We start from the raw sequence: 16,093 nt of genomic DNA, 5'->3' as shown, positions 1-16,093 counted from the left end.
GCAAGGGTACATGGAAAGAACAAAGACATTTTTAGGCAGGGATGGGTCAGGAGGTCCTTGTCACCCACTTGGGTGACTGAGGTGTATTTAGACTTTATTGGATCAGGTGATAACAACTATAGCACAGTCTCAGGTTGTTGTGTATCCCTTGGGAGGCACATAGGCCTGGTCCTTCCATCTTTATCTTGAGGCCTGGCCTCTGACAGATGCCCCTACAGCCCCAGCTGTGGTGTGTTCTCGTCTTCTGCACTGACTTTCTCAGGCCTAGCCCTGTCTGACTTCCAGACCATTTCTACCTATCTAAGCTGTCTACAATATTTCTTTCATTTAGTGTTCACATAATTAGCTAACATAACTAAAATTTTGGAAACTAAGCAAGTATTTTAAAGTAGGTATTTTTCTTCGGTTACCCAAGAAGCAAGTAATAACACCAGCTTCTCCGGGTATAAACACTGCATTCACGTTAATAACCAGAGTGAAGAAAGAAAGCAATAGTGATATTTTTGCACTTTCCCCATTTTCTCTAGATTCTGTGAGCAGCTGACTATTAATAGGCCAGTAAGTGTGTGTGTGTGTGTGTGTGTGTGTGTTTTGGTTTGGTGTTTTGAGACAGGGTCTCACTGTACATTACAGGCAGCCGAGAGCTGTCTCCAGGAGAACTGTCCTCTCTGGGCTACAGGACTGTCTGCAGGTCAGCACCCACCCTCCTTAGAGGGGAGACAGCGGGCCGGTCCTCTTTGCCCTGATAATTGCATTTCAAAGGCTTGGCTCCTAAGTGCTTAAGAAAGACCTTGCTGAGGTATAGAACCCGGAAGAGGCTTTTAAAAAGCTTTACATGTCAAAGAAAAGGCGAGTTCACAAGGACTCATTTCTTTTTTTTCTAAAGCGCAAGCTCTAGCAGGTTAAGGCCCCACAGTCAGAAGGAAGCTGCCTGCAGTGCAGTGAAGGTAGGGAGCGGGAAGGGCCTGCTGGTCACACTCTCAGGTGAATTTCCTCAGCAGAGCTTCTTAGGGTTCAACCCCTCTCACCCCCTCCTCCAGGGGTCTCTGCAGGAAGCTGTCAGCCAGCTGTCCTTCCGGGGTGTCAGAGCTGCACCTCCTGTGAGTGACATCTTCTCCCCAGCTTCCTGTCCCCTCCTCCTGAGCCCTCAGGAGCCCCTAGTAGCCCCACCAAGGGAAGAGTTCTGTTGGTCTGGAGAAAAGCCCCAGGAACCAATCCCTGCCCCGTACTGAGGCTTCTGCCTACTGTGTCCCTTTCTGCTTTCACGGAGAGTGCCCTCGAGGCAGCCCCTTCTGGGCAGACCGCGGCCCTCTGCACTCCCTGTCTGGTCTGCAAGTCCTCAGCCAGGCTTGCTGAGTGCTGAGAACCCACCGGTCAGGCCCTGAGGATGCGGCTGGAGATCTACAGCCACGGAGCCACTGCAGAGCCCCACAGGACTCCAGCTGATGCCCCAGCTCTGTGGCCTGGCAGTCAGGGCTCCAGTCCCTGGTCCCCGCAGGAGATGCAGCTGGAACACAGTAGGGGACCTATTTGTCTCCCTGATTGACCTTTGACCTTTGCAGAGGAAGGCAATAGAGGTTGACAGGGTGGTTGGTGAGGGAGCCCTGCAGAGGACCAGTGCCCATTGTCCTTGCTTTGCCTGGAGCGTCCTGTGAGGACATCACTGCCCAGCCTCCCTGCCAGAAGTGGTGGGAGTGGGACCAGAAAACCAAGTCACACATCTGTACCACCGTCTCTGACCCAGGGGACACACCTCGGCCCTATGGAGGGTAAAGGGCCAGTTGTCAAGGCCTGGTGTTTGTCTGGCTTCTTAGGTGTGGAAAGGACAGATTTGCTTCTTTCTACGTCCGAGTGACAAGGTTTCTTATTCCAAAGCTCACACTCAGCAGTGCCACCTTTCCCTGATCTCCCAGACTCTGCCCAGATCATGAAGCTGTGCTCCCTTGCCGGGGCTGCGGGGTGCTGTGGAAATGCCTGCAGCTCCGTGCTGAGAAGTGTCCTGACAACATTTCTTTTTACTATTTTTAGTTCTGTCAGAGAGGCTCAGTATTGAAAGAGACCAGAGGAAAAATTTAAAAAGGGTGAAAGAAAAAGAACGAACGTCTGAGTGGACTTCTGGTTTCCCCGGTTCCCCTGGCTGATGCCTCAGTTTTGTAAAAAGCTATTTTGACCAGACCCACATAGCCAGAGCAGTCACCCCTCGACAGCGTCCAAGTCACGATGTCAACTTGGGGTGGGGGTCTGCGATAGAAAGCACAGAGATCTGTAATAGAGGTAGGCAGGAGGTATTACAGACGGGGTATTCAACTCAATAAATATGTCAGTACTCCGTATACTGATCTGTAAGTACGGAATGGAATTTTTCATGGAAATTGGCAAGTCATTCTTATGTATGCATATAATAAGGATAAAAATAAAATCTTTAATAACTAATATGATGACAGGATATCACACAGATAAGGTTTATCAGTGTTACAATAATTAAAATGCTAGAAATAGATTAAAGACAATAGGAAATTTAGCAATAGATGCATGAAATTGGGAAGTTGAATATGGCAGAGATAGCCTTCCAAAGCAGCTGAAAATCATAGATCAGTGTTATGAGAACAGGTGATTCAGATGGGGAAAAATAATCATCATGTGCCATACACGAATTTTAGGTAGGTTGAAAATGTAAAATTACACATAAAGATTAAAACTTTATAATTCTCAGGGGAAATACAGAGACTTTTTCTATACCTAGTTAGGCAAGACTTTCTTAGAACTGAAAAGCAAAATCCATATAAATGTGCAGCACATGTATGAAAATGTTTTGTTATAGTTGATAGCACTTTGATTTTGTGAACTGATACTGATACACAAATGTGTCCACTCAGAAGTAATTTATTTACATTTTAGATTGGCACATATTTTGGAGGCTTTGGTTACAATGTTTTAAAAAATTTACTATAACAAAAGACAGTGTTAAGTGTTTAAAGGAAAGTCACACACTTCCCGAAGTTACATTCAACACACGCACAACTAATAAAAGCTTAATGACTACATCAAGAACTACAAAAATAAAAACTACAAAAGAATATCTACCCCTTGGAAATTATTGAATGGCCAATGAATCTATGAGAAGTATTAGTTTTGGGCTAGGGATCTCGCTCAGCGGCTTAAGCGCTTGCTTGGCAAGCCTGAGGTCACGAGTTTGATTCCTGATACCAAAAAAAAGAGAGAAGTATTAGTCTTCAGTTATAATTATGACATCCAAAATGGTGAAGCAGTACACACCACGCTCATCACCCTGAGGCAAGGATTAGATTGCCATCACCTGTTAGTGGGGTCAAGACAGACCCAACAACAGCCCTGTGAATACTCAGCGAGGCTGCTGTAGCCAACAGGGAGTTTAACACACAGCTCTTAGGGGCAGTGCTTGTGGGTATGAAGAAGGCAGTTGTGTCAATCACCAGCGCACTTGTGGCAGTCCAGCATGTACAGCTCAAAGGGAAGACACAAAATTAAAATACAAGTTGTGACCCAAACTCACAGGGAATGTTTAAATTTAAAAAAGGATTGCAGTAAAGACACACTGCCATGAATCCACCCCAAGTCCTCCTCCTCGCTTTCAGTGCATTCATCCCATCACTCTTGCTACTTCCTGCAACAGTCCTGAAGTCCTCTTTCCTGAGGGTCTCTAGCTCTGCTGTCATGGCTGCCCCAATGTCCTGAGTTGACTCAGAATGCTTAGCTTTCACAGTCATTTTGGTTTTGTGGTAGAGCCAGGATCTCAGGGTGCCATAGCTGGTGGATAAAGTGGATGAAGAAACATTGTGAAATTTTTTACCAACCTGAATTTCTGATGGATGCACTTGGAAGCAGTATTCACCAAATTTTTGATCACATGTCCTAAAGACACTCATGAAGTTTCCTTGCCACTGCTGCTGTTAGCCGGAGGACCACACTTGGTGACCATGAGTTCAGATGAAAGGATGTGGACAGGAGCCTTCCCACAGAGTACACAGAACAGAGGGTAGAAGAGCATTGCTTTCTAAAGCAAACTCAGTAATAAGCAAATCTGTATGGGTCAGCTGTCAGTTAACGAAACCACGTGGTAATTGTACTGGATGGCTTTTATTCTGAATACTACAATCAGAATTCACACACAGTACAGCATAGTACAGGTACTGACAAATTGTACCAAGTGTTGAACTTGATATGCAGTATTACCAACCTGAATTTTACAAATTTAATGGCACTGTGGTAATTGAAGCAAAAATTATTTTGAAGTACAGGCTGCAATATTCTCTGCAGTGTAGAGTATACACACGCACATGTATTTAGAAATCTATATTCGCCTTCAAAGTTAACTTTATGTCTGATACAATAGCAAATATATATGTAATAAGCAATTAAAGTAGGATTTAAAAAGCAAGCTCCAAATTTCAGGATCATATTAGCTTCAGAAGCTAAATGAATTTTAGTTTTACTTCCACTTAACTAAATGACTCTCTAGGCTGTCTGTGTCCTTTAGGGATTAAATACGAATTAGAATTCCTCTACGGCCTTCCAGCCAAACCCATTAAGGGACATTTAGCCCGGAGAGATTCTCTTACATCTGACATTGCCTGATGCGCTTTCTGTGTTAAATGGAGGCTGCACAGCCAAGGACTAATTTGGCAGAAGAAGCTGCTCTGTGGCTTATTCTTTTCTTGATAGTATTTCCATGCCCGAAACTCTTCATCTCATGTTGAGTAGAACCCGCACACCCACCAATTTATTTTTAATTGGAGTAGTTTTAATTGAGATTACAAAATAGTTCTTTAAAGTGACATTTTGAAAAAAAAAATAAAGTGACATTTTGTTTAATGAGTATTTTTTCCCCCTAAAAATTAGGCTAAGAAGTTCCTATTATTTCAGCCTATTCTTCTTATTCACCTTTTCAATTTATTGGTGAGGCAGTAACTACAGAGTATGAGCGTGGCACCGGGATGCATTTGCCAAACCATTAAAATTACCTGGAAATAAATAAAAATGCACATTTCCCGACCTTACTGCTACTACGTCCCCATGTCTGATGCAGGATACTGACAGACCATTTTTCATTCCAAAGTTCCCTGGCTACACTGGGACTGACCTCTCTGCAGCGGAAGTGTAGGAACCCTGGAGAATCTCCAGGAAAACGGCGAGGGAGACAAGCGCCAAGGCCTTGGTCTGCACCCAGTGCTCACTCGGTGGATTGCCCATGGCCAGTGGCAGGTCCCAACATCTTCGCAACCACGGCAAAGGAAAATACCTGAGAAGCAGGCACAGCTTGAAAATGGGCAGCACCAAGCCTGACACCATCTGCTCTCATTATAGAGAGCCCCTTCCGGTCCTCATCATGGCCCAGGAAGTTTGGATTTGTATCCCATGAAAAGTTATGGGAATTCTAGTGAGTTAGTTCCAATCTACCACTTCCAGTGCAGCCCATGGCGAGAATAAAGACACTAAGATATATCTGTAGTTATGGGGATCCAAGGGGTCCTAAGTCCAGCCATGATGATGACCATCTGGAACAAAAGCCTCCACCCAAGGCCGAACCTAGTTTTTATTCATTCATGAGGAAGGGAGTGGCTTGAGGATGAGTGACTGTGAGAACCACAGGAAGTAGGCGAGTGTCATGAGCTGGGCTAGGTAGGAGGCCTGAACTCACCTCTGGAAATGCAGAGAGAAGGATGTGCCGAGAGAGTAATCTGCATAACACAACTGAGATAGCATCTAATGTTTTGAGGTCAGTGCTTCAGCTCTGATGTGTAATGTTTGAAGCCCCAGGAAGTCATAGCCTCTACCTAAGGCTCAATCCCAGCCCACAGCGTGGAGCACTGGCTCCCACATCCTGTTCATCCCAGCTCACTCGAGGGAGCAACCAGGATCCGGGGAAATACACCTGTCATCCCCAAAGACTACCATCAGCACCTCGGCTGGACCGATATGCACTGCTTAACGCCAACTGAAGGGATAAGGAAAAGTCCCAGTCAGCTCAGTACACATCAATACATGGAAATAGGGTCAGGCTCAGCCAAAATGGAGGCAACTGCTTCTTTTTCAAGGAGAGTCTCCTAGGTGGTCCTCCACATCTCATGAAAGTTAGTCCTTCTCCCCATTCCAGCTGAGCTCTCCTTCAGAAACAGGGTTACACACACCTCCATCGTGTGCCCAAGGCTGTGCACTCTCCTCCCCAGTGTGGTGTCCCTCAGCCTGGGTCTCTGACAGTGTCAGCATCGCTTCCTCTTCAGGCTCACTTAGCTCACAGCTCTCTTGGGCTCGCCTTGGAAACTGCAGAAGCTCTTCCAGCTTGGGAGAGGCCAATACGGAGAGGTGCACAAGAAGGCAATGATTACCCACTAGGACAGTAGATTTTCCCTCACTTCTTTTCAAAAAAAGGAATCTGGTACCAGCCAAGCATTACTGCACCTGCGAGCAAATTCCGTAAGACCACATCCTGATGAGTTGTGTGATGTCACTGTTCCAAAATGATGTAGGAATCAGTCTGAATCCTGTGCTAGAGGAAATCTCCTCAAAAGTACAGGGTACATCTCCCTTAGGTCACCCAAAGTGGCAGCATCAACATAACACTGTGAGGTGATATTCACTGAATGCTTCTAACATTATTTACCAAAAGCTTGTACAGCACATTCTATGGGCACTTTACAAACAGGATGTTTTTTACATCATCAAAGCAGTCCTGTGAGGTAGGTAGTCCTTTGAGGCTGCTAAACGTAGTCAGGTATTTACGTCAGTAGTTAGATCTGGTGTACATTAGTGTTGTTTCCATTTTACAGATGTTACTATAAATGGCTTTAGAATCCCTGCCAGTTCTAACCTATCTAGCCCTCTCTCTCCCTCTCCCTCTCTCTTCCCTCCCTCTCACACACACTGGAGATTTCAAAGCAAATACATGAGACAACCACACTACTCTGGGGCAAGGCCCTAGGTACACAGAGTCAGAATGTGCACCGGGAGAATGAACACTGGGCCAGGAGGGAAGGAGGAAGCAGGGAGGATGGCACTGATGTATAGCAGCATTACTCCTGAAGGTAATTTAGTTCCCTTTAAACCCCTGGCACTGCCCTTTGATCTAGCTGGGAGCCTGGGGGTGGAATTCGCACTTTCAGTGGCTGCTCCTGACCCACAGGGCAGGGATGCACCTGGCTGAGAGTCACACCTGGAGGAGCAGGTTCCCAGCGACCTCCGACCTCCGAGCCTCTGTGCCTTCATTAACCCCAACGTGGAGATGAGACAGGGCCCAGAGCTCCACTGCAGGAAGCTTCACTGCAGGAAGAATCTCCACTCCAGTGAGGGCCACTGTTCTAGTGCAGCAGTTTCTGAGCGAGTTCTAGTTGGACTGGCCAGGGCCTTGCATTGATACCTCACCACTGTGTGCCGAGAGCCTGTGCCATCAGCTCCAGTACATGAGCAGACAGATAAACACACCTTCGTTCCTGCTCTCCAAAGGAACGCGAGCCGTTCTGTGGGTCAGCAACAGGAACTTCATTCCTGAGCTACTGTTCCTCCCTTCCTCCTCTCTCCCACCCTCCCTCCTTTTGAGTTCACCTAACATCCATGGATAGGATTGCCTCATGCTTTGAATAGCTTAGTTTTCTAAAGCAGAACTATAGGACAACACTGCAGTCGCCTCAGGTGGCATTTCTCCCAGTCTCTAACATGAATAATGAAAGCACCTTGTGCTATTAATACCACAAGTTATACAACATCTATTTATCTATCTACCTACCTATCTATAGATAGATATATCAGCACAGGGTGGGAGTGCCAGAGTCCCTGCACACAGAGTAGGTGTTAGCAGGGGGGCAGCGGGCTTGGGGACTCTTCCAGCCCTGTCATCCTGCTGGCCCTCTCACAACTCTCTCCTCAGGCAGAAGCCTCCGCCGGGCTGGTGGGTGCACAGCTCAGAGGTCAGCCTAGAGGGGCAGACTTCCCTTCAACAAGGACAACAGAGGTGTGTCAAAACCCTCAGCTTCGTTTTTAAATAAGTAGTTTTACTTTCTGCCCTAATCATTGCCATGATTATGTAGAATGGAAGCAAGCATCCTGTGGGGATGCTGCCTAGAAGGCTGAGGATAAAGTTATCACATGAAAGGTGATGAGAGGCAAGAGAAAAATAAAAAAGTGTTGCAGGAAAATTTGAGATAGGACCCGAAACCCTCAGGAAGAACAGTAACAAGGTATACTTGCAAAGAACTAAGATAAAAGAGGGTGAAGGATAAACAGAGTGCAGATAATAGATTGCTTTGAATATATATCACGGATTTCAGAAGTTTTTAACAGCTTCAAACACTCATTAAGGTTTTAAGCAAGTGTGTTTTGTGATTCATTTATGACCGGGCTCCTGCAGTAAGTCTTGAGGCTCTGAGGATCTTCTGCAAAGCTAGCGGGCGGGAAGCGAAGTTGCTTTGAGCAGAATCCAGACATTTGGATGAATGATTCATGATCTGGTAGAGTGAATAATAGAGATACTGAAAGGTTACAGCTTTTTTTTCTGCCTTACAACAGGATGCTTCACAGAAACTACTTTCTGAAGAGATGTAAACAGAATCATAGGAAGAATTCATTCCACTTTGGGCAAATTGAATTATCAATGCCTGATAGAGTCAAGTGAATGTGTCCGGGAGTCTGCTGTGTACCATTTCAGGGCCCTGGATAAAGCGTGTGCCGCAGTTTTAGCTCACGTCTGATCACATGGAGGCGGGAGATGGTACTCGGAGAGGATGGTAGGGTTTGAGAGGAAGAAACAGTAAACACCAGGACAGAACTCTCAGAAACACCCACAGGAGTTCAAACTGGTGAAAAATACGAATTAGCCTGTTAGATGGTGAAAAATTCTTTCCTTAAGAAGAAAACAAGGAGACTAAAATATGACAGAAAAAAAGAAAATCAGCATTTTAAGGAAGAGCTTGCCCCTTAGCTCCTAATGCACTGAACTCCGAGGCACAGTCGAGCGGCCCACCGCCCCGCCAAGAGCCTCGCCGACGTGGCCCCTGCAGTCCGGGGAGGCCGGGGAGGGCGGCGCCCTGGCGGGAGTGGATGCGTGCAGAGCGCGAGGGTGCAGCTGTGAGAGCGTCAGAGACGACAGGAAAGGAGGGTGCCGGGAGTGAAGCCCGGCGCTGGAAGGGCCACCGGCGAGGCACGTCCCGGGAGGGAACAGAGCAGCAGCTCTGGAGAGGCCGCAGGCCGAGCCGCAGCAAGAGGCTCCATTCCAGCAGGAGAGCGGGGAGCAGCGGGGACTCAGGGCGCAGACTGCCATCTGCACTCGTCAGACCAAACGCGGTGGGTCCTGGCGGAAGAAAGTGCAGCGCAGCGAGACGGAAGACTCCCACAGGAAGCAATGCTGGGTACTTCGGGCGCGCACCGCCGCCCCCGTCCAGGCGTCTGAAAACGTGCCCAGCTGAGAGTTCCGGACTCCTCCCTACAGCGGGGCCTGGTGCGCTCCCGGGGGCGGAGAAGAGCCCGGGGCCGGCGCGGAGCTCCCCGCGGCCTCTGCACCGTCCGCGGCTGATAAACTTCGTCTTTCCGGTCGAAGATGATCACCTCCCTGCACGTGCTAGGAAAAAGAAACGGTGCGAGGGGAAACTGTGAGGAAAATAAACCAAACCACGCACCACGCTGCGCGCGCACACCACGCCCAGCCACGCCCAGCCATGCCCAGCCACGCCACACTGCGCCACACTGCGCCACGCCCCAAGCCACTCTGCGCCAAGCCACGCCCTTCAGTCCTTTGTCACCACCCCTTACCCACGGGCAGTAGGCTTCCCGTGTTGCGTGAGTGAGAACCGTGCTATTCGTGCTCACTGCGGGTTTCCAGGCGCGGGGAAGCTGGCCGCCGTTACCTGGGCCATGCCACAGAAACAAATCCACGGCTCAGCCTGCGTGGAAGAGCAAGGAGGAAGGTCGTAGCAGCTACTTCGGTCTCCAGGGAAGGAGAGAGCCAGAATGAGGGTAAGAATGGCTAACAGAAAATTTATACAATATTTTCTAAATGCTACTGCGCAATGTTTATTTCAGTGAGAGTAATTTTGGTGTGTTTTTTGGAAAACAAGTCTGATTTTTCCAAGTAAGGATGGCTATCAGGTGCTTGACACTCCGTGAAAGAAAAGTCTTGGAAACTCAGTTCTGTGTGTTCCCGGGTGAAGTAAATGTTACTTTAGTAGAATTGTTAGCGTCTCCATGCGGATGCCTGTTAAAACCAAACACGGTGGGGCGCACATCAGTTAAGGGTAACTTGTCTAAAGATGACTGTATTTTTGCATATACTTGAGCCTAGTTCAGTCTTTGCCTTTGTAATTAAATAGTAAAGATTTAGAAAACCTTTTACTTAGTTGTTTTTAATCAATTTGGGTACTTTAAAAAATAATGTATTAATTTATGATACAGAGATACATTCCATTGTTTTATCACACTAACTTATGTTCTACCAGGTAAAAACAATATTTGAGTCTTGGAATACACTGTTTGTAGGAACCCTCCGCAGTTGCAGAGCGATCTTGAAAGCCATCGGGAAGCTCCTCCTTGTAGAGCAAAGCCTCTGGCCTTAGCAGTGTTTTCTTTCTGACCTCCGGTCATGCCAGTTTGTGCAAAAGCTGTCATCAGTCAGGAATCTGTTCAGGAAACAAAATATTTCATGGTTGAGTGAGTCCCAGTTTAGACATGTGAACAGTAAAGATCTCAATTACTATTAGCCCTTGTGTGTTTTAAAAATTAGAAGTACATGCAGATATACTGTAAATGTTCAAGAATTGATGAACAGTTCCTTTTTATTACATGATGTTTTACATTGTATAACTGGACCATATAGTCAAATCTGTGTTCAAAATTTCATTATGCTTTTTAAGCCTGTCTAAAGGTATTCAAAATTAGACGGGGGAACTACTGGTTGACTTAATTTTCTGAGTTTGATGATTACTCTTTAAAAATGTCTATGTTCCATTTTTATTTTGCTATGTTTTTGTTCTAATTTTTGTTTGTTTTGATATCATACTCCAGTTCAATCAGATAGCCTATATTCATTCTAATGGGATCTCCATATTAAAGCTGTAGAGGTAGTTACTTGGGTCCCACTCTAGCCATAACTGCATATATTACATTTAGTTTTAGAAAACCTCCTTTTGCCACAGGAGGCAAGGGTAACCATTCTAGTGGTATGTGGGGAGTCCCTCTGCTTCTGTTCCTGGATTCCATTAAACTGCTCAGCAAGGTGATACAGGGAAGAGTGAGTTATTTTGTTATAAGTAAACTTTGCCTTTCTGTTTTTAGAGCCTGGTCTTTCCTACTAACAAGGTTTACAGTTTGTAAGTCAACTGTGCTTTGTTCCTCCCATTTAATCTAAAATGTTTACAAATTAATGTCCCATGGAAAATCTGACTTACAGTAACATTATTACATAGAGAAGACTGGACATGCTGTGAATAAAAAAGATTTCTTAGTAGGGTATTTTGGATGGAGGAAAGATCAAAATCTAAGGTTTAAAAGCTGTTACCCACATAATTTTATATATATTTTTAAGGGTGGTCTTTTTATAACTGTGCCATTAGATAAATGGTTTGCCTTTGAAAAGGTCATATGTTTTTTTTTTTTTTAAATTTTAAGCAGTAAAGGAAGGATAACATAATAATGGGGGGCTTACCAAATTACAGACAAAGTGGTAGGAAATTATCAATGGTTATTGTTTTACATAGTGTTATCTACAACACAGTTTCTCAGGAAAACAAATAGACAAATAATAGTGAGTTACAGACAAAAGCAGTAGGAGATTATCAATAGTTGTTGTACTATACTTTGGTATCTTCAAAGTGGCTTCTAAAGAAAATAAATAGAGCTGTACATCAGTGACTTATTGAATAATCATTAACTATTCTCAATGGTTGTTGTAGGTAACACATAATAATAAATTCGCATCCATTTATGAAATAGGATAAGAACAATACAAACATTGCAGAGTTATGGATAGATTAGTAGGAAAATATCAATGGCTGCTGTAATACATGGTGGTATCTTCAAAGTGGTTTCTCAGGAAGACATAGATGCACAAGAAGGATCTAACAAGTAGTTACAGCCTAAGGGTTGTCAAAAATAGCATATTACCTCCTCACCAGTGACTACTGTCACTGAGGTGTGACAGCTGGAAGGCCAGGATTGAAAAGAAGGACCGAGAGACTTGCACCTGTGTTTAGCAACAGGCTGTTTTCTTGTTCCTCCATAGTCATGATTACCCAGGACTCCTCGATGGAGATGACGGTCTGGCCAGAGGGAGAAGGCAGAGTATGCCCCGGGCGCTCTCATTCCTGTTGGACTAACTGGTAGGATGGGTCTGAGCTCTGGGGCTTCTGCTTCAGAGGGCAGAGTGATCTCCAGTGGTCACCTTTGCATTCAGGGCATGGCCCATGGGGCCTCTTAGGGCAGTTCCTCTTGAGGTGGCCTGGCTTTTAACAGTGGTAGCAGATGAATGCAGTCATCGAGTTCTTCTTGGGGCCCCAGGAATCAGACTTGGGGTCTGTTTCTCTTAATGCTGCAGCAAAAGCAGCTGCTTTTTCTCGGTCTCTTTGTTTTCTCTCCTTGGCTTCCTCCTTGTCATGGCTATAGAATACTGAGGAGGCAATTCTTACTAACATCTGAAGTGAGCTATCTAGGGTGAAAGCCATTCTTTGTAGCTTTTTCTCTCTAGCCTCCCATCATGTTGGGACCCCACAACCAGTTAGTGTCCTCTCCCCAACTGTCAGCACAGGCAGCAGGAATCTTGCTGCAGACCTCCCTGGACCTCCATGTGCTCCTCCACCACAGCCTCTACTGTCAGGGGAAGAATGGCTTCACGGGGGTCTCCCAGGTATTGTGCAAGGTCCTCCTGGTTTACAGCTTCGGAATGGCTCTCATGACCCCAGTCCACACAACCTCTGACTCCTCGGGCTTAGTCTGTATTCTCATGTTCTCCAAGTCCTTGTTCAGCAGCTGCTCCTTTGCTGATGCTGGACCTTTCTGCTTCTCAACGACAGAGGCAAGAGTGACCTGTTGTATGGCATATATTCCCAGGGGTTTCTCCGTGTTTGAATGATTCACACACGTCTGTGGGTGGGCCTCTGCAGCCCATGCATGGTGGGCCAATTGTGTCGTTGTTTCTCTGTGTCATGGTAGGTAGTTCTCAATTGAGCGGCAGTGGCTGACCTGAAGGCCGGCATATGACAGCATGCACTGCTGTGTGGCTTCCGCACTGGGGGCCCTCCTCCCGGGTGCCTGCAAGGCTGGGGACTGGCCCGAAGACCCATGCTTCCCACTGCGTGGCTTCCTGGGCATGAGGGGCCTTCCTCCTGGGCTCCTGTGAGGCAGGGAGCCCAGGTCATATGTTCAAAGAAGAGCTTACGAAACATATGAACAATTTTTCCTAGGTAATGTCAACTAAAAAATGTACTATAGTAATAGACACCTCAAAAAGAATAATCCATAAAAAGAGGTACAGCACACCCTGGCCATCACCTAAACTACATCCACCTCACTCATGCCCACACTTTCTTGTATTAATTTTTACCTAAAATTCTTAAGTTTTTACCTTTTTTGGGTTTGAGCATATAAAAGTAAACATAAGTATATATTCTTATCTCCCTCTGTTTTACACAAAACATATTAAGTATAATTCCCATCATACCCTTTTCCAAAGGACGGTTTTCCTTTAGGCCTTGAGATCTCAGCTCCTGACTTGGTCTTTGGTGGAGCCAGGGTCGGGGAGCAGCAGCCACACTCAGATCCCAGGGGGCCCTTCCCTTCTTCCTGGCTCCACTGGGGTGGGTTCCTGACACACTGCTGGGACCTGGGACCGGCAGTAATGTCTCCTCGCTTCTGGCTGTGGAGGCACACAGGTGTTGAGCAGGCTGGCCACAGACATGGCTCCAAGGCTCCTGGACATCCAGTGATGACAGCGCCACTGGACACAGTTCCTGCAGGAAAGGTCCAGTGGGAGCTGTGGCCCCTTTTGGTACAGCCCTTGCTCTCTGCTCCCTCTCTGCCTCCTTCCCTCCCTGCTCCTCCATCTTTTTGTTTTTGTTATCTTGGAAGTGGGAATCAGAGATACATAGAATTTGGAACATGATTCTTGTTCCCCTTGACAATATGCCTTGCAGGTCTTTAGACATCCATCTTCTCCCAGAACTTCATAATCAAGGCATTGGTTACACACATTGGCACTCTGGCTAGAAAGGAGTGAGGTTAGGGTAAAATTCCTGAGCCATATGTAGATGTAACATTGAAATTATTCCTCCTAAGGGTATAAAATTATGTAATACCTTTGGATTTAATAAAAGATAATACAGTGTATGTCAGTAGATTTCTCACTGATTTAGCATTTCATTACTAAAGTGAACCTCAAGTAAATACATTTCTTAACCAATAATCAATTTATAATTTTAGATAAATTTTAATTGTGTCATAGATTTCATTTAATAAACAGGTAATATTGAGCTAGGTGTGATGGCATAACCTATAATCCCAGCACTCAGGAGGCTGAGGCAAGAGGATTGCTGCACGTTTGATGCCAATTTGGAATACATAGTGAGTTCAAGGCCAGCCTCAACTGTAGAGTAAGACCCTGTCTCAAAAAACAAAGTAAAAACAACAACAACAAAAAACAAACAGGTCATATTCTTTGCTCTTTTAAGGGAATTATTTTGTAGAAAGTGAGATAATAGGAAGAAGTTGCACACTGAAGATGGAAACCTGTAGTATAGTTATCCTAGCTCTCCTGCGTGTACGTATGCATATTCTCTTTCTTCTTTTTTCTCTCCCCTCCTTCATCCCAGTTGCTCCTTCCTATTTGAGCAGTTTCTTTCCCTTACTGTCTTTTTTTTTTTGGTCTTTTTGAGACAGGGTCTCGCTGTGCAGTTCAGGCTGACCTTGAGCTCACTTTGTAGCCCAGGCTGGTCTCAAACTCGCAGAGATCCTCCTGCCTCAGCGTGTGCCACCACACCCGGCTCTATCCCTTACTGTCTTTGATTGTTTGATCAATCTTACATTCTTATGTCTGGTGGACTGAGCAACTTCGTTGAAGATAACTGTAATGTAGCAACCATTGTAAATTCCTATCATTTTGTGTTGAGGTCATGTATCATTTTTGTTGTTTTTGTATTGTTTTGATTTTGTCTTCATTGTTGTTGTTTTGTTAGTTTTACCTTTTTTTGTTTTGTTTTGTTTTAAAATAAAAGAAAAAGAAAGTGGAAAACTGAAAGAAAAAAAGAAAATGGAAACCTGGATAATTGAAACCAAACATGGTGGTTGCTGTAGTCTGAAGGTGTCCCCCAAATCCGTGTGTTAGAAAGTTAACTCCCAAAGCAACAGCATCCAAGGGGAAATGCTGGGGTCCTCAGAGCTCCCCCTGGAGGGATGACTGACACTCAAGCAAGGATCTGCAGGAGCGCCTGACTCTCCTCTGCCACATGGGGACAGTGTGCCTCTTCTCTAGATAATGTAGCAATAGGGCACCATCTTGGAACAGAGATGGGATGTGGTACCTAGACCTTGGGCAGTTCATGTTCTGTATGAGTTGCCTATGATATCCTGTTATAGAATCATGAGATGACACAATGGGGAATAAAATTCTTCATCATAAGTCTTCATCTGGAGCATAGTTTTCATTATTTAAGGAATCACAAATTTTATATTTATTGCTTGCAGTGTTGTATCTTTTATAGTGGTGCATTTTTTATAATTTTTATTGAACAGAAGCAGGACTGTAAAATGGAATGTTATTATCTGACAAAATACATCAAAAATTGTATTTAAGCGTGATCAGGTTTCATGGTTTTAAGTCATTCCCAAAGAGGAGATTAACAGTTACTGAATGAAAATATATTTTGTGATGGTGAGTGAAGCTAAAATTAAAGATCAGAACTTAAACTTTGTAAGTTGGGAAAGTAAGCCATTTGAGAGACTCTGTTTAATGAAGATTAAATTATGTTGTTACCACAAATAAGTGATAAATATTTGAGAAGATGGATATACTTTCTGATATTTTAACACATCTATGCTTTTCATAAAATTTCACTCTAGATGTTGGCTTTAAAATTAAATATTA

General features: G+C 45.1%; 1 long non-coding RNA gene across 1 annotated transcript in view; it reads left to right on the top strand.

Moving 5' to 3' along the window:
* The first annotated feature begins 9,773 nt into the window (after positions 1–9,773).
* The window catches only part of LOC106147754, a 12,948-nt gene continuing 6,628 nt past the window's right edge, over positions 9,774–16,093 (top strand). Inside the window, exon 1 of the long non-coding RNA XR_001232697.1 lies at positions 9,774–9,981. This is a non-coding gene — a long non-coding RNA (uncharacterized LOC106147754). The remainder of the gene's footprint in view (positions 9,982–16,093) is intronic.

This window comes from Chinchilla lanigera, unplaced genomic scaffold, assembly GCF_000276665.1.
Source record: "Chinchilla lanigera isolate Chin_1 unplaced genomic scaffold, ChiLan1.0 scaffold00009, whole genome shotgun sequence".
Lineage (NCBI taxonomy): Eukaryota > Metazoa > Chordata > Mammalia > Rodentia > Chinchillidae > Chinchilla > Chinchilla lanigera.
This window is presented reverse-complemented; position numbering and strand designations above follow the sequence as displayed.